The following is a 19,364-nucleotide window of genomic DNA, read 5'->3' on the forward strand; positions in this document are numbered from 1 at the left end:
TTTTTAAATATTGATTGTCTTAGGTTAGATGCTTTGCAAACAGTGAGAGGTAGAGAATTATTTTCAGAGGGTCTATTGAAGAATGTGTTCAGGATATACACCTGTAAGGAAGTGAGGAAGGTAGGATTGGGCAATGAGAGTAGCTGATCCACACTGCATTTACAAGCGAGACATCAGCTGATCCTATAGGTTAGCTCTAGAGCAGGGTGGCCCTTTGCAGTTGTCATAAATTAAGGCAAAGGTACTAAATTTTGTATTCTTGCATCAGCCAACCATTGGTTGATGGCTTATTCATGGAGTGGGTTGTGAATCCCTGGGTAAGACAGTTTCCTTTGGCCAAAGGTCATTCTTAGTGACAGGTGTCATGGGAGGTCATCAACTATGATGCTCCACAACTGGGAGAAAAGTTGTCTTAACTCTGAAGAGGGGACCTGGGTAGAGCACAATGTGTCCACTGGAGTCTCCACTACAGAGTTAAAAAAGTTAAACCAGTAATGTAATTTCATACTTAATGTATTTACTTAATATTCATTAACCAGAAATATCTGGTTAAGGAAGATTAAGTGAGGAACTTACAGGTAGCTGAAGTAATTACTGCTGTCTAAATCTTAATAATTTCTACATTTTCCAGAAGTCTGTAGAGACCAATAAGAAGCAAATTTAACCATATAAATCCCTCACCTTCAGCAGAACTAGGAGACAGAGGACAATTCAAACGTCAGGTGTAAGTAGAAATGTAGCATCCGTTTTCAGTAGAGCTGTCTCACAGGTTCTCACTGCAAGCCTTTGTAGACGGAAGGTTTTGGAAAAACTGTGCAGAAGAGATAAAAAGAGATTGTCTGCAAATCACCCTCAGAAAGATAGTCTGTGCTAAGTGTGAAAATACTGATGTAGAATCTGGTAGACAAGAGCACTGAGTAAAAAGGAAGGGGCTTAACAGTACTCTGGTAACAGCTGTGGAAATGCAATGCTTCTAGAGATGAAGTGGGTTAATGTTCATCCCTAGGACTCATCTAGGAGAGTCATCCTTTGGAATCTCGTGTTGAAGGGAAAAAGAAGCAAGATGATGAAATCCTAAGTTCCACAAGATAAACAAACAAACAAAAAAAAAATGAAGGAAATGTATGTAATTCCTTTCCATTGCCACCTACCATGAGCTAGACTTTAAAGGAATTGCACTTTGCCACTCTGACGAGAGAGGGTGTTCTTGAACTGAAGTTTATGTGAACCAGCTCAGATTGTCAAACTTGTCCAAGAAATGCAGACATGAAATCAATCCTCCTATATGTGATGCTACTGTAAAATCAAAATAGAATGGAGAATCAAAACACTTCAGTTGATGGAAATTCTGCTCTGAAAACTAACCATGAAAGAAAAGAAATTGTAACATGAGACTCTAAAGTGAATTAAGTATTTTCAAACAAAAATTGGGACTTGAAAACCACCTTGAATCATAGATTAAAAAACAGGTTAGGGGTGCCTGGTTCGTTCAGTGGGTCAAAGCCCCTGCCTTCAGCTCAGGTCGTGATCTCAGGGTCCTGGTATCAAGCCCCACATCGGGCTCTCTGCTCAGCAGGGAGCCTGCTTCCCCCTCTCTCTCTGCCTGCCTCTCTGCCTACTTGTGATCTCTATCTGTCAAATAAATAAAATCTTTAAAAACAACAACAACAACAAAAAAAACAGGTTAGACGTAGACCAAAAAATCAGGAGGAGATGAAATGAAAGTTTATTGGACACAGGAAAGAAAGAGAATAAAATGGTAGACTTTATTCTTTTTAGATCTAGAGACTAAATTACATTATGAAAAGAATAGATTTGAAGAAAAGTATAATGTGCACCATTGAAGAAAGGCAGGAAAACAATAATGAGAATGTCAGTGATATGAAGAAACAGGTAAAAAGAGTCAGAAAGAAAATGGTTGAAATGGAAGAAAGGCAAAGAAGAGCCATCATATGAATAATTGGAGTTCCTCTGAAGAAGAAAATTAAAACCATGGAACAGAACTTATATGTAAGATTACAGTCCAAGAAAACATCCTGTAAATAAAGGATAACCTAAGTTCTCCATGGTGAAATTGTCTGGAATGGTGATTTTTAAGACATAGCCTGATAAAACTGTAATATATACCATATATTCAGAGAGAGAGTTGTGGTATGTAGGGGGAGTTGCTATGAAAGCAAGTGGAGAAAAAAATGAAAGGGTGTATAAGCATTCTGTACTCTTCTTGCATCTTTTATATAAATTTAAAATTTTATAAGAATAAAAGCCTATTAACAATATCTGGATGTAAACAAAGGAAGAGCCGAGAACAACGGTAAATCAAAGAGCAGGGGACATGCCAGTGGTCTATCCTATTTCTATTTTCTGAATCTCACCAATGAGAGACTCTTCTTAACAGTCCCAGAGGGTACATAGGAGTTGAGATGTCCATATTAAAGATTCTTCTTGGCATGATCCTTTTATAATCTCCAGTTTACTCTGATCTAAATCATTCTTTATAAGTTAGAAATTGATCTTCATTATTGGTCTCTTGGTTTCAGTGCTCACAGTCTGCTTTTAGAGTTTTACCCTAAAGGAAAGTTTTATTTTTCTCTCAAAATTTGTAAATATCTTGTTTGCACTCTGTCTGTCATTTCTGTGTCTACCCTGTAAGATACATTTTTTTTTTTACTCTTTTACGTTATTTATAATTCTCATATTTTCTCATGGACTCCATTCATCTCTGGATTTCTTAATCATTCTATCAGCAATTTGAGAACCATTCATTTTTTTCAACAAGAATTTATTGAGTTACTATTACATGCCAGATATTGTTCTACTCACTGGGAATAGAGAAGATAAAGTCCTTAGCCACAAGGAGAACAGACAATTAATAAATACAGAGGCAGAATCCCTCTCTTTTCCCTACTGGGAAACAGGTGATAAACAAATGAATATATATTATAACATCCCATGCTATGAAGAAAAAGAAAGTGGGATGATATGGAGAGTGGTAAAATAAGTGGGGAGGAGGGCAGAATAGACTGAGCAACCTCTGACATTTGAGCAGAGACCTACATAGGTCAAGGAAGCCAGCCCCAAGGCAGAATAAGATTGACATGAGGGAGGAGAAGACAGAAGGCCACTTTGGCTGAGATAAGTGAGATGGGGGACAATAATAGGAGAGAAGGTTGGAGAACCCTGATTATAGAGCCTTGCAGACCTGTGAATTTGAGTTTTGTTGTGAGTTTCTTGCATGTCTTTTGGAAGGATTTGAGAAGGGATTGGTACGGTCTGATAATTTTGGCTGCTGAGTAGAGAATGGAGAATACTGATGTGGGCATAATGGTAGGAAGACCATAGTTTGGAAGCTTTTGGGGAATTGGATGATGGTGATGAACTAGAAGAAGAGTGGTAGAGTAGGGGAAAGGGGATGAATTGGGAATTTAACAGTATTAACTGATAGGACTTGAATGTGGAATAAGAAGGAGGAGAGTCAGAGGTTATTCCTAGGTTTGAATTACCATTTGTATGAATGTGGTACTATCATCAAGGTAGGAAGGACTGGTGGATGAGGGGGTTGGAGGGAAAAATCAGGATTTCTGTTTGGGCACATTAGGTTTAAATACCTGTTGGGCATCCATGTGGAGATATTATGTCGACAACTGAGTATATGAATGAAATTTCAGGGTAATGTCAGGGTAGAAACTATAAATGTGAGAATTAGTGCATAGAAGACACTCAAAATATCAAACTGAATAAGATCACTTTGGGAATGCTTGTTGATTGGGAAGAAATAAGGTCTAAAGATTGAATCCTGGGTCCTCCAACATTGAGCCATGGGATGAGAAGAAGTGTCAGCACGAGAGACTGAGACAGAGCAGCCAGGGAGTAAAGCAGGACCCCAGGACAATGGGATATCTTGGAAGTCAGCAAAAAGTGATGCTAGATAATTTTAATTGTTTGTTGACTTATATAAATATACTTTCTACGTAGTTAATATTCATCGAGTACTCTATGTGCTAAGTGGTTTTACATGGATTAACTTCTGTATAGTGTGATTTGTGCTTAACAATGACACACACTATTATTAAAATATGAGACATCACAATTTTACTCCAGTATTAAAATAAATTCATAGTAGTTTTTATGAGCCAATTATAATTCTCTAAGAAACTTTGTGTCGTATCAATGGGAAATAACTATAAATGTCTCAGTGTAAACCGAGACTCAGAGGTTTCTGCCTTTAAGACTCATATGTTGAGTAGAACAGTGTCTCTTGATTTGGGGAAATACCTTTTCCTAATTGGTAGAAAGGGGTTTATGGATTTTGGCTAGATTTTTGGAATCTGAAGTAATGTGCTTATCCCCTTTAAGTAAATACCCAAGAATTCTGTTATCCTAGTTTTTGGTGTATTGAAATTAATTTGAATTTAAGGACCATAATTTCAAGATTCCTTCTCTTGATATCTGCAGATCAGGGAGAAAATTCTTTTTTTATACATTTCTGTGATTGGGTACGTAATACAAAATGTGAGAAAACATAGTTTATTGTTAAGCATGATTTTTGTTTTTAAGATTTTATTTATTTATTTGACAGAGATCACAAGTAGGCAGAGAGAGAGAGAGGGAAGCAGGCTCCCTGCTGAGCAGAGAGCCCTATGCGGGACTTGATCCCAGGACCCTGAGATCATGACCCGAGCCGAAGGCAGTGACTTAACCCACTGAGCCACCCAGGCGCCCCAAGCATGATTTGGTAACAGTTGTAATTGAATTACAGATAACCTCTGAGAGATGTTATGCTGGGCTTTCTTCCTTCCCCTCACCCCTAGGAAACCTTTCCAAGGAATAATTTTTGCTTTTACTAATGTTCAACGTTTATTTCATGTTAACTTGCATTATTAACTTTCTAGAAAGTTTTATTTAAATGTACAAATATAGAAAAACCTATTCGGGGAGATTAATTAACTTGCCCAAGATGCACTAGTAAGTTAGCAACATTGCTAAGAGTTAAACTGTAAGAAATTAGTTTTCCTATCATTCGTATCACTTGATTATTTATTAGTCAAATAAGCTATATACATAGATATATTTTTCTTTATCTAGCCTTCAAATTTATTGATTGAGGAATGATGACATAAAGCTAGATTTATCATATCTGTATTTGTCAGCAAAATCTAGAGATAAAATCACAGTTTTATAGGATACAAAGCTTGGGTATATCATGTTGCTACCAATATTGAGCCATACAATGTAAATGTAATGTTCTTCATCCAATGACTAATATCGTTTGCCATTCCTGCTTGGGGCCTTTTGAGATGCCTTAGTTATCCAGAGCTTCTGGAAAGCCATGATGATGTTGAGGTCTATGGAACGTGCTACTCAAATGGGTATCAGTCAAAGACCAACCAGGAAACAGCGTACTACTTCCAGAAAGCTTCATGTATAGAGGTGTGGGAGAACCACAGAGACAGTGCAGTACCATTAGCAGTGCAGAGACAGTGCAGTACCATTGGACTACCATGCAGCAGTCCAATGAGCTAATATTTTAGAAAAATTGTAACTGAGGTTAGAATTTTGGTTCATAATTTTTTTAGAAGTGTATCAATTCAGTCTCATAAATATGGATATTTCTTAAGCTAAGTAAACGAAATACAGAGTTTAAAACAAAAGGAAATCGGGACAATGCAATCTCATATGCCTCTAGATGTGAGCTACTGAGAAGGACATAATATCACCCAGTAAGTATCCCTGGCAAAAATTCAGTTTCCAGTTAATCATGAAGAATCATGAGGCAAGTATAAATTGTGGGGTATTTTGTGGAACAACTGGCTTGAACTTTTCAAAAATGTCCATGTCATGAAAGAGAAAGGCTGAAAAACTCTTCCAAATTAAAGGAGATTAAGGAGACATGACAACTAGATACAATATGTGATTTTGGATTGGGAAAAATAGCATCTACAGAAGACATTATTGGCACAATAGGTGAAATTCGAATATGGATTGTATATTAGGCTGATTTCAAGAAATCAGATTTCTTGAACTTTATAATTGTACTATGGTTATGTAAAAGGATGTTCTTGTTTTTACTGAATACAAGGTGAAGAATTGAGAGTCAAAAGGTCAGGATGTGTGGAACTAACACTTAAATAGTGCAGGAAAGATATGTATTATGTATGTAGAGAGACAGACAGAGAGAGGATGCAAATACAGCCAGATTCGTGAATCTCATAAAACTGGGCAGAAGGTATTATAAGAGTTCTTTGTATTATTCTTGCAACTCTTCCCATAAATTTGAAAGTGTTTCAAAACAACATGTTAATGACTTAAATAATGAGCCACGTAGGAAAATGATGTATTATATATAAGATGACACCTCAAACTTAAAACTTTTGTTCTAGGAGGTGTGTTATTATAGCTGAGTTCTATTAGACTATAAATTCCTAACAAAGGTTCTATTACACTCTAAATTCTTAACAAAGGAAGCAAGAGAGAACACATTTCTGGAATCTCTAAATGTGGAGACAGGATTTTCAGGCCTGGGAAAAATTCCTGTGGTACAGGATGAGACAGAGGTTGATGCCAGAGAGGAAATCCCAGATTGTGGAAAGTACCTTTGGGGGTGGGGGTGGGGGGAGAAGAACTGTTACTTGAAAGGACAACTCATGGGAGTCATAGCAATGTGGCCAAATTAATAATACCCAGTGTAACATCATATTGGCTCTTTCATATTTAAGTGATCTGGATTAAATTTTCCTATTTTAGCGAAACCTTATTCAGTTGGAAGTCATTTGCAAAGCACAATTTTTTAAAAATAAGGAGTAATTTTATAAGCATTGTTGCTAGATGAACCAATTCCTTTAAGTAAGCGATGATAATCTTCTCTTCTCATACCGTGTCTGGAAAATTTTGTGCAATCGAACCAGGTCTTTTTTTATCCTTCTGATCTACTTACCACTTACTAATTCTGCTCCAGCACGGTTGGGGTTGGACGTTCAGAGAAATGTGTTTGGTAGCTGTTTGGTAGGTCAGACCCAGTGGAGCAGAAGAAGAGGCATGTCCAGAGGGAAAGGGCTTAGAGTTCCTGGAGTTCCATTTCATGCTGGCCTTGGTGGTGCCTGCCTTGGAGGGTGTGCACCTGCAGCATTCATTTGTGTTTCTGGGAAATCCTGTGGGTTTAGATGTCAGTGATTAGTGTTTGAAATTCTGGGGGTGGCTGGATTGGAAAGCAGCAATTCCAGACATTTTCCTCTTTTGGGTCCTTGGGAACAGTGCAGCCCACTGTGTGCCCCCATGAGTTATCCTTATCGTAGAGTTGGTTGGTGGTCTGAATCTAGCCCCCAGACTGTGACTGCTCACCATCACTGTGGCTTTCCATTGGCATCCTCGGCAGAAATTGCTAGGTCAGAAGCAGCTTTTCATTTTTGTGCCTTCGAGGGGGTCCGTTCTGAAAATGATGCAGGCATACTCACGTGGAGATGCTGGGAGCGGGCACTGTCCTGTCCTGTGCTATAGTGATATAGTAGGTCCTGACCTTCAGAACAACACATCCCATACCTTTCATTGGCTGTGTTCTCACTTATGAAAAGAAATACTGTTTTCAGATAAATGTATTCACTCCCAGCAGGCTATGCTGTTGAGTCAATTTGCTTTGCCTAATATCTATCATTTGCTCTCAGCGATTTAGAATACGCAGGCACCATTCAGTGTAATTGATCTTTTGGGTGGGTGGATTATGTCAAGCAGGGCTCTTTGTCATGTATAAAAGTGAAAAGCCAATGCGTATGCTGACTGATTGATCAGATATTTTCTTTCTTTAAAAATTTTTTAATTTAAATTCAATTTAATTAATATAGAGTGTATTAGTTTCAGAGATAGAATTTAGAGATTCATCGGTTGCATATAACACTCAGGGCTCATTCCATCAAGTGTCCTAATGCCCATCACCCAGTTCCTCCTCCCCCATCCTCCTCCCCTCCAGCAATCCTCAGTTTGTTTCCCAGAGTTCAGAGTCTCTCATGGTTTGTCTCCCTCTCTGATTTCGTCTTATTTTATTTTTTTCTCCCTTCCCCTCTATCAGTTTTGTTTTTTAAATTCCATATATGGATGAAACCATGTGATATTGTCCTTCTCTGGCTGATAGGTCAGATATTTCAATATACTTTTGAAAGTACATTCTATTTAAAAAATTATACTTTTTTTCCTCTTTATGCCTGCTGAAGGATGTACAATCCGAGGACTGATACTACTACTGATCAAGATCACTTTTTTATAGTGGGGTGGATATATTTTGTTTTCTGAGAGAGTCATTCAAATATTTGGAACAAATGTGAATACAACTTACTTTCTTCTGATGAACAACATAACATGTTAACTCTGCGTAGTGAGAGACAAAGTCTCGTCTTCACTTGAACAGAATGCAGAACATGACACAGTCTGGTTTGGGTCTAACTCAGTATTTAGTTATCCTGTCAACGTCTTTCCACTTGTCTGTTTGTTGTTTGAATGGGACTGGGATTTGAATTTAAGCCTCCAACATGGAGCAATAAAGTCTTAACCCGGGGTATGATGTCAGCCTAGTTCGGGTGTCTAGGCCAAGACTATCATTTCTTTTCACAGTTGTCTCCCCGGCCTTGAACTCACCGCAGTTTCAAAAGGCAATATATCAGAAAACTACCAAAACACCAAACAAGAGCTGAATAGTTTCTTGTAATCTTCTATCATTTTGCTTTTTTTACAACTTCAGATTCTTGGGAGTTTCTATAGTGAAGCCCTAAAATGTGGGCCAGTTCCTAACCAGTGACCAGATAATCTCCTTGGTTGGTGTACATATGTTAGGGTGTTGAAAATGGGAAATTGCTACAAAAGTCAAATGGAGAATCCCATTTACTTTTAGGATTCCCTTTCTTTGGGGCTTGGGTTTGGAGCTGAAAGTGCTTTTGGTTTTAGAGAATAAGGAACAGATAACCACAGTTTCCTGAAAGGACTGGAGCTCCCCTGGGTGACTTTGAGTCCTGTGGGTCCCACCCAGGGGAGGGAAGAGATAGGACAGGCAGGTGGTAAGAGGCCCTTTGGATGTGTGTCTGTCTGGGAACATCTCTTGCCCCAGGAGTTTGGGGAAGAGAGTAAGAGCAAGCTGTTTGTCTATCTCGTGGCAAACAACTAACCATTTCTTCAGTTTAACTTTATTTTTTTTTGCGGGGGGCGGGGGGTGTGTCTTGGAAGTGACTTTACATGATCCACCTTGAAATATGCTTTTTCTGGCAGCATAGTTGCTGTTCAAAAGAAGGGAAATGGAGATGGGAGGTGGAGCAGAAACATTTTTAATATTGTTATATGGGTGGGAAAGGAAGAAAGTATTTGCAGGCAAAATAGCTGCCAGAAAATAGTTTCTTCCTTTATAAAATATGGTTATTTTAACTGTGATCTTTACGGTCTCTTTCAGTTGAAAACTGTGAGTCTTTGAAGATTAGTGTGTTCACTCGCTGAATGCTGTTCTTTTTAATGTGTGTTGCAAAACACTCCTTTTAGCCAGTATCCATGAGGCATTTGTCTCCTGGTTAATAGCGGTGATAGCTCTTTGTAAAGCCACCAGCTAGAATGCCTTGAAATCACAAGTCTTCATTCACTAAGAATATAGAGTGTATCACAAAAAAAGCAAGCAAGCAGGTAAGCAAGAAAGCCAAGATTTACCTGGATGCAGGTGAGGCTGAGGACATTACAGGTGGGATGACAACGGACAGAAGTAAGGTTTAGTACAATGCCCGTACCTGGGCAGCCAGTACAAGGTCCAAGGCAGCTTGTATTTTCAAGACTCTTTCAAGTGTGCCTTCATTTTCTTTTAATTTTTGATCCGACTGAGCTCTACCCAGGTCTCTATAAAGGATCTAAATTTGTGGGGGAGTTCGCAGTGCTCAGAAGTGTTAGCGAAGTTTACCTGTAGGGAGAAGATACCACAGTTACCATTCATCATGTGAAAATCTCTTGCAGGGATCTCTGGACTGCTTTTTGCCCATTTTCCCTCTCAAGTGTCTCCTTTGGATGGCCTTATTCTTTGACCTATCTCCCCTCATCTCCGCTTTCAGGGATGTCACTTCACTTCCAACACATCTGCCTCATCTCCAGAACGTGTCTTGTTCCTTGCATCTCCCTACTTCCTGTCTGCTGTGCCCTTCTGCCTCCTCCTTCTTCCCATCAGAATCATGTATTTCTGGTAAAGGAAGCTTTTGACTCCAGGTAAAGGCAGAGACATGCATGTAATCCACTTCACAGAGCTAGGGTTTCTCTTGTCCCTTTGTGTATGTGAGTGCCATGTAGACGAGCGTGTTCTCGTAACACCTTGAGATTTTTCCACTGATTTTTAAAAAAAAAAAAGATTTATTTATTTATTCGCTTGAGAGAGGGAGAGAGAGGAAGAGAGAGGGGAGGGGCAGAGGGGGAGGGGGGAGGGGCAGAGGGAGAGAGAGAGAGAGAGAACCCTCAAGCAGTCTTCCTGTTGAGTGTGGAGCCCAACGCAGGGCTCCATCCCAGGACCCTGAGATGATGACCTGAGCTGAAATCAACAGTTGGCTTCTCAGGTGATTGGGACTCCTCAGTGCCCATCTTCCACTGATTTTTAAATAACAACAATGGCAGCAACAGTGATACCAACGTCCCTGAATCTCTGGAGTTATTTATTGCAAGTTGTGTTCCCCAGGAAGCAGACCCCTAGCCAGAGATTAGCATGAAGGAGGTATTTTTAGGTGACTCAGGATCAATGCCAGTGAAACAGAAGGGAAAGGAGCAGGATCGGGCAAAGGGAGAAATTGGGTTGTGATGCCAAGCTAGTGGCAAACTCTGGGGTGAGGGGAGATGTCTGCATTTGGGATGTTCTTTCAGAGTCGTCTGCCATTGGAGTGAGGGTTGAGGCTGAGCCTTTATGCCTCCATGGGCTGCCCTGCAAGGGGTGTGTCACACGAGGCAGCTCCTCAGACTCGTCAGTCCCCACTCAGGGCTGACATTTGAGGGCTGTCCTCAACGTAGCTACTCAATGAGTAGCAGTCCTAGCAGGTGAGCCCATATATTGTCCCTCATCCCTGAAAGGGCATCTGGGCAGGACTAGCACCGTATCCACTGTAGGAATCTTCCAGAAAAATACTGTGATTGGAAAAATTGTAGCTCAAGATTAAGATCTCACAGGAAATGCAGATTAGGAAGGAAAATAAAAATGATTATGATCTCATAGGAAGTAGGGATTAGGGAGAAAAGTAAAAACAACCTTAAAACGTAAAACATACAACCAAGTTCTAGATAGGAAAAATTTCTAGAAGCTGCCTACTTCAAAATGCCCCAGAATCCCTGGCATCACAATCCTGTTTTGGGAAGCAAGTCTTTTTTGGACTCTTCTTCTTCAGTTATGAAGGAAGAATTTCTGTGACATTCTGATCTTCTCAGTCTGGTTCTCCTGCAGCTTTGTGCTATGCTGGCTCTGCCTCTGAGTTCTTTCTGGCTTAATGCACCTGCTGCCCCCCGCCCCCATCCTGCCGCCACCAGCTTTAAACTTTTATAAGTTTTAGAAAAAATGCCTATGTAACTGTCCAGTTTTCTCTTACTTATGAATAAAGCCTAAAAGGACTTTACCCTCTCTGGTCTTAATCCTCTCTCCATTATCCAGAAAGTTTCAAACACAGGATCTATGTTAGATCATGTTCCTTTTAAAACTCAAATGCATGTCTAAAAATAGGTAGAGAATAACTATGTATAATATCTACTTTATGCCGAGTTTCTACCATGTGCCAGGCCACACATTGGCAAAACATTACTATAAAAGGGATGTATTATTATTATTATTTTTTACAGATTTTATTTATTTATTTTACAGACAGATCACAAGTAGGCATAGAGGCAGGCAGAGAGAGAAGGGAGGAAGCAGGCTCCCTGCTGAGCAGAGAGCCAGATGCGGGGCTCGATCCCAGGATGCTAGGATCATGACCTGAGCCGAAGGCAGTGGCTTTAACCCACTGAGCCACCCAGGCGCCCCGGGATATATTATTTATATTCAATACCAAACACACCTTTAGATCTTTTGCATACTTTTCCTTTTTTTTTCTAAGACTTTATTTGTCCGAGAGAGAGAGCACACACAAGCACCGGGAGCAGCAGGCAGAGAGAGAAGCAGACTCCCCACTGAGGAAAGAGCCTGATGCAGGGCTCAATCCCAGGACCTTGAGATCATGACCTGAGCTGAAGGCAGACGCTTAACTGACTGAGTCACCCAGGAGTCCTGCACACTTTTACTTTTAATCCTTATTGCACTCCAGCAATTAGTTATTATGATCACTGCTTTGCCCAGGAAATTGCCCAAGATCACACAACTTATAGCTTGCTGAGCCAAATTTTGAATTGAGATTTCTTTTCCTTTTTCTCACTTCCTTAAAAAACCCACAGCTCTGCAGTTGATGTTCTTTCTGCTATTATTATATTACTTTCTATCTAGATGATTTCTTCATCTGCAGGGATGCTATTTTCTACTTTTTCCAAGTTTAGTGTCCAAGAAAGTTTAGTATTAAACAGTAGGTGTTTCCCAAAGAATTTTGAATTTACTTGAAATGATTACAGGTCAGATCAAAAAACCTTTTTAAAACCAATAATCATCTCTTCTTGAATGGTTGGCTTGTCTCAGAAACAAAGTTTCAATCACAAGTCTTAAAGGTTTTACCACTTAAATATCTCTTGAAGTTGGATGTTCCTGTACACTCCCTACAATAAATTTCTGACTGGTCTCCCTGAGTCCATTTTTGGCCCTTTTCTCCACATTCCAACCTAAGGATCCTTCTAAATCACATACCCTAGCTCTTTTACTAGCTCTCTTCTTCTCTGGAGAATAACTCAGTTCTTTAAGTTGGTGCCCAAGGGTCTTCATAATATGCATTAGATGTCTCTAGCTCTGTCTCTTGCTGTTTCCCCAGTACTTAACCAATTTTATCTTCTTAGACACATTTCTGTATCTCATATATACTTTCATAAATTTATCATTAGGACAAGTATATGTAAGTGCCACGCCTTATATAAATATGCAAGTATTTGGAGGGCAAAAGTACTTAGAGGTCCTAATATTCCAAGTATATATTTGTGTCTTTCTTTTCTTCATTTTGTAATTATGTTTTGTAAGTCTGCTTTTTTGTTGTTATTGTTGTTTTCCCTAGTAGACTTACAAAAGGCTCCGGATTCTTAGATTTAGTATATGGATAATTCCATAATAAAGTTTCAGATTTATTGACTGAGAGAAGCAATCTAGAGAGGGAAACTATGAAAACATATTCTCTTTCTGTTTCTATAAGCTAGCATGTACCATGTATAACATACGATTATTTATATACGAGGGTTTATCTATTGAGTGAAATGCATCTGATGAATGTATGTAGACTACATGTTTTATATAAATATGTAAGCATTTGAATGTTAAAAATACCTTTGGACTGTGACATTCCCAAACTAGGATTGTTTTTCTTTTATTACTGATGAACTTCTAGCTTCCCTTTCCAAACTTGCAATGAGGGAGCGAGAACATGAGAAATGCCAGTTCATGATAAAATACTTCCTGGTATTTTGTTCCTGCAATTTTATTTGAGCAGTTTGAATGATTAATGTTGCACCTTTTCAGTGATCTCTGATGCACTGTCTTAATAGAGTAATATGATTGAAATATTCACTTATAAGTTAATACATTTCACAAGGACTTAATGGGTATGATGCTCGCATAATTTACATGGCAAACTAAGTCACAAAGTACCTCTTCCTTCTGGGAGTATAACTTTCTTTTGGTTCTCTCAGTCAGATGTTACATAAAGTTATAATACATAAAATTATTTTTGTTCAGCTTCATAACTGATTGACCAGTAGAGGCAGGAGACTGATTTTGTGTTTGTTGGTGTTTCTGTGGGATTTGTTAGAAACAAAGGCATCATGTGTCGTTTTTTGTGTTTGGTTTCACAAAGGTATCAGGTACACAGTGGGTGGAGCACCTTCCACAGTTCAATGTGGAATTTACTCTTAGTCTTTAAGCTATAGAGTGATGCTGGAGCCTCCAGAGTTATCTAGGAAAGACATGAATGATTCCTAGCACCCAGGAAGAGTTACTACCATTACCATATTGAGTTAATAGGACATTACCATAATGAGTTAATAGGACAGAATCAATTACCCAGGGATGCCCTCACAAATAATGAGAGTGACTGAGGAGGGCCATGTTGTCCTCCCCTCCTCTCCAACTATTTTCTCTATTTATAAATACCATTTGAACCTCAGAATCTGATGCCCTGAGGTGTCAATACACTGGGAATGGTTCCCCAGTTCTCTCAATTTCTGCTGAAGAGAGTCCACCAGTGACCTCCAGTAAGGTACACTGTTGGAACCGAAACATAAATGCGTAGAATGTTAGCATGTAAAGGGACTGTTGAAATCATCTATGCAATATGCAAACTTCAAATCTTCATACAACACCCATTACAAATGGTCACCTGGGATCTCCTTGAACATTGGAGTGACCAAGATTTTGTTGCCACAAAAGGCAGGTCTTTCTTATTTCCAAGAGCTCCAATTATTAGGTTTCTTTTGTTATGTTAGGTCTGTTTTGTTAGATTATCCTAAATATATCTGCCTCTGACTTCCAATTAGCAGTCCTACTTTTGTTCCCCGGAGCCACATTGAAATTGAACATCAATTCCACATGTCTGTTCCCTCCGTTTGAAAATGGCCAGCATGTTGCCTGCGTGTCTCCTCCTCTCTGGGTAGTTTCTTTAACTATTCCTCTTAGGATTCAGGTGTTACTGATCACTGGTCTGACCAGCACAGAGGCAAGGACAGTTATTTTCTCTTTCATTCTGAACTCTTTACTTTTTGTAATGCGTCTAGGTGAACTGAGTGTTTTTGGTAACAATGACACAGTGTAGATCCCCATGGGACTTGAACAGAACTGAAATTGAATTTGTGCTCCAGTATTTCACATTTCCCCATCAGATACTTTACAGATACTTTAGCTGGTTTTCTGGGGTTCTAAGTACAGGGCATTTTGTTTTGATTTTATCATGTTGTTGGTGTAGTTTGGGGATTTGGTGGAATAAATCACTATATTAGTTATCCTTATTTGTTTCATGCTACCTTTACATTTAAGCAACATGCTGTCTCTGACCTCACCAGTCAGCAACAAAAATACTTATCTGATTGAGGGAATGGTATAGCAGCAAGGAGCTAGAAACCTCTCTGAACTTTAACAATGACTGATGTGCTAGTACTAGTACTCTTTGGTTATGATCATTTAACTAAAATCATACCTATGAAACTCTAAATTATTTAATGCATGTAGTGTGATGATGAATCAGAATAGTGGTTGCTCTTGAGGTGGTGGTGAGGGGGAAGGTAGAGGAGAGGAACTGGAGAAAGGTACAAAGGAGGTTCTGGGGTAATAGAAATATTTGGTATCTGGATGACATGTGGGTTTATAGGGGTGTATGTCCTTCTTCAGCAGAACTGCTGAAAACTTTCATTTAAGATCTGGCCATTTTATTGTATCTAAATTGTATCTCAATTGAAAACAGTATGTAAATTCATTTATTGCTTAGATTACCAACGGTTAAGAATTAAAATCAGCTTTGCAAATTAAAATCTTGAGGTTTGGAATATTGAAATGCCTTTGTCAGTATTTGACAGTGATGAAATCCAAAGTAGGATGTAGAACTCAACCACTGTTTTGTATGAATTGCTTTTTAAATTCATCCTTTGAATAACACTTCTTTAGAGTGTGGGTGGGATGGGAAATAATTTTCTTTTAAGCAGTCTACTTGATATTCAAAAAAAAGATGGATAATAACATTACTATATTTTGGTAGTGTGTGTTCAATAGGTTTTGCTTTGTTCAAATTCTAAGGTTTTGGAAGGCTAGAATGTGTAAATGGCTTATCAGCATACTCTATTCAATGAGTATTTATTTAGAATGAAGAAAATTTGGTGTCATATTGTCTATTATGTTCACTGAGTATTCTTTATAAACCACTTCTCTGAAAGTCTTCTTTTTGAGGTGATACTGTGTGTCAGTCAAGACAGAGTGTAAGAGATCATGAGCTATGATGGAACCACGCATTCCTTAGTAGAATGGTGGCCACTCTAACAGAACATGATGAAATGGAGAATAATTGTTTTTAAGAGATGTAGTGAAAGCACGCACATGTCCTCTGCTTTTCATTTTGAGGTAATACAATATAATTATATGATACCTTTTATTCTTCATGATGTTTTTGTACGTATTATATAATCTTATTCTCACAGGACTTGGAACATATTTTGTTAGATTAAGAGTATGTACATAGGAAATAATTTGAGGAAGATCATACTAATCTAAATCTTCAACTCTGTTCAAAGTCTAGTTCAAAATTGTGTCTCTTCAGTGAAGCTGCCCTTCACCCTCCTTACCTAAAATAATTTAAAAAATTAAATTAAAAGTTTAATTAAAAAATTTTAAAGGCCCCTGGGTGGCATAGTTGGTTAAGTGTCAGACTTGATTTCAGCTCAGGTCATGATCTCAGAGTCACACGACCAAGCCCCACATCGGGCTCTAGCGCTTAGTGTGCAGAGTCTGCTTGAGATTCTCCTCCCTCTTCCTCTGCCCCTCCCCCTGCTTGTGCGCAGTCTTTCTTTCTCTCTCAATAAATTAAAAAAAAAAAAACAACACCTTTTTTTTAATTAAAAAAAATTCTTAAGCAATCTTCGTCCTGCCCATGCTATAACTATCTCAGCTGCCTTGTATTTCTTCTTAAATTTTTTTTATGGATATATTTTATGTTTTCCTAGCCATGTTGTTAGTTCTATTTTTCCTATGTCCTCCCATCCCCACTGTCCTTAGGACAGAGCCAGATGAACATCAGTTATTTAATAATACTTTCTGAGCAAGAGCTACCCTTAAAATGAAATCGTGTAGCACCAATAAAATGCTCCGAGTAGTGTGTGGCCCATCATATGTAATAAAAACTTGTTGGATAAGTTCACTTGGGGATAATGTGACCAAATTCATTATACGATTAATAGTAATTTCACATTTTTAGTGCAGTTTTAATTGGAATCTTTGCTTTTGGGGGCTGCCTGGCTAGCTCAGTCAGTAGATCATGTGACTCTTAATCCCAGGGTTGTGAGTTCAAGCCCCATGTTGGGCATGGAGCCTACTTTAAAAAAAAAAAAAAAGGGAAAAGAGAAAACTATTAAAAAAAGAGAATCTTTGCTTCTTGCCTTTGCTAGGTTTTCTGAGTTCAAGTGTAAAATCTTTGAAAACTTGCTAGGTGATTGTCTATTAGCAAAGCAGCATGGTTTGGGGGAAAAATAACAGATATTGGTATCTGTTAGCCTCTCTCTGAAGCTCTGCCACTTTCTGGCTGAGTAAAGTGGGATGGGTCCCCTAAGCCCCCACCCTACCGTGAGGGTATATGTGGCCTAGCAAAGTACATGGGATGTGATTTGCCTTTGATGAGGGCAGATTTCATGGTTCCCCTTATCTCACTAGTATCTGTCTTGTTATTCTTTCTTTTCTTTTTAATGAACAAGTTTCCAAGGAACATGAAGTTATATATGTTTTTTGAAAAAAAAATTAGAAAATTTGGGAAAATATAAAGGAGAGGAAGCAAAAACTCATCTTGAGGAAAGATGGAATATTTTTAGTATACTAAGATCCCATTTTTAAAATAAAAATGTCAATCTCATTTTTAAAAATTTTTATATTTTATTTTATTTCTTTTCAGTGTTCTGGAATTCATTGTTTATTCATTTGTTTATCAAATCTTTTTTTCTTTTATTAGTGCATTAATCTAGCAAACATTTGTTGGATGACTCCTGTATTTCAGGCACATTCCAGGTATTGGAGATAGAGCAGTAAACTAGGCAGGGTCTTGGTTTTTCATGGAGCTTACGCGGTTTTTTTTTGAGGGGAGTATGTACAAGAAGCACATAAACTAATATAAAATACAACCTGAGATGGTGATAATGACATGGCTGAAATGTAAAGCAGGTGTGTGTGTCCAGAGTGATGGCAGTCCTCCTTTAGAGGGGGTGGCCAGAAGAGGTCTATCTCAGGGGGTGATATTGTACCTGAAATCATAAAGGAGTGAGAAAGCAAGTTGAGTGACCATCTGGTTAAGAGAACTCTAAGCAGAACAGCATGTTCCCAGCAGGTCCAGCACAAGGCTTACAGACCCGATGGAGGCTGGATTACCTGGGTCTCTAAAATCCTGTTATCTAACTTTGAACTGGGAAGCTGGCTACCTCTTGTCTTCTTAGGGGGTTAAGTCTTGATTTTCCATTTAATCCAGGTTGGTACCATGGTACCCATTGCTCTGCTTGTATCACTAGCTTCATTAAGGCTTTGATCTTGTATTAATGTTTTTGTTTGTTTTGCATATAGAAAAGTCCTTTTAAAACCAGACCCTCAACCACTGGGAGGAAGCACTGCTCCAGAGAATGTTCAAAATAGAAAACCATTCCAGTTCTAAAGTGTAGGCGTCTTCCAGCAAGTGGAGGTTTATAAGGAGCTGCTGAGCAGGGGTAGGAAGGAAGATTTCCTGAGACCTGTCTTTATGGTTTAACATCATTCTGCTTCAAATGAATTATTATAACAGCAGATGTATTTTTTTTTTCAAATTCAACTATGGAAATATGTTTCAGGGAAGGAAGAACAGTTTTTGGGTTATCCATTCTTTGGCTTCTATTATAAAACATTGAGCTGACTTTAGTAGTCACAGAACAATTAAATTGCTGTGAACAATTATTCACAGAGCTCTTCTGATTAAATATTTCTATGATCTCTTATAAATGCTGAGAAGGTTCCAGAAATGTCTACTTGAAATCTAAACAACTGGAAAATTCAAATGATCATTTCTTGTGTTATGTATTTCTAATAGAAAAAGATAACATGTAAAATGACTTTAAATTAAATAAAATAAAATACCAGTAGTCATAAAGTAAATTTCAATCAAGTAAGATTCTGTTAAATCTCTCATGCTTTCTAGAAATCCACATAACTCTTAATGATTGTTGAGTGTAGTAATGCTCACAAGCAGTAATATGACTTCTGAACAGGTACAATTAAATTGTGGTCAGCTCACCTTCCAGGTTATGTGGCTCTCTTACTGCTTTTTACTTCTCTGAAATTGGTAATGGGAACTTGACTCATTGGAAACCTCAAACAAATAAACAAACAAACAAACAAACAAACAATGTTTTCTCAGTCCACTCCCAGCCACCATTCCTGTTAGGCATTTTGTATACCCTTTTACTTTCGGGTTTTTCTCTTGAGGGAGTTAGGATGGGTAAAACTATCCATACAATCATGTAATAAAAAGACCTGAAAAGTCCATCTGCTTTTATTT

General features: G+C 38.4%; 1 protein-coding gene across 1 annotated transcript in view; it reads left to right on the plus strand.

The window, feature by feature from the left end:
• The window catches only part of ITPR2 (inositol 1,4,5-trisphosphate receptor type 2), a 485,801-nt gene that overhangs the window by 159,525 nt on the left and 306,912 nt on the right, over nucleotides 1-19,364 (plus strand). The gene's annotated exons all lie outside the window — the stretch shown is intronic.

Source organism: Martes martes (assembly GCF_963455335.1).
Source record: "Martes martes genome assembly, chromosome: 8".
NCBI lineage: Eukaryota > Metazoa > Chordata > Mammalia > Carnivora > Mustelidae > Martes > Martes martes.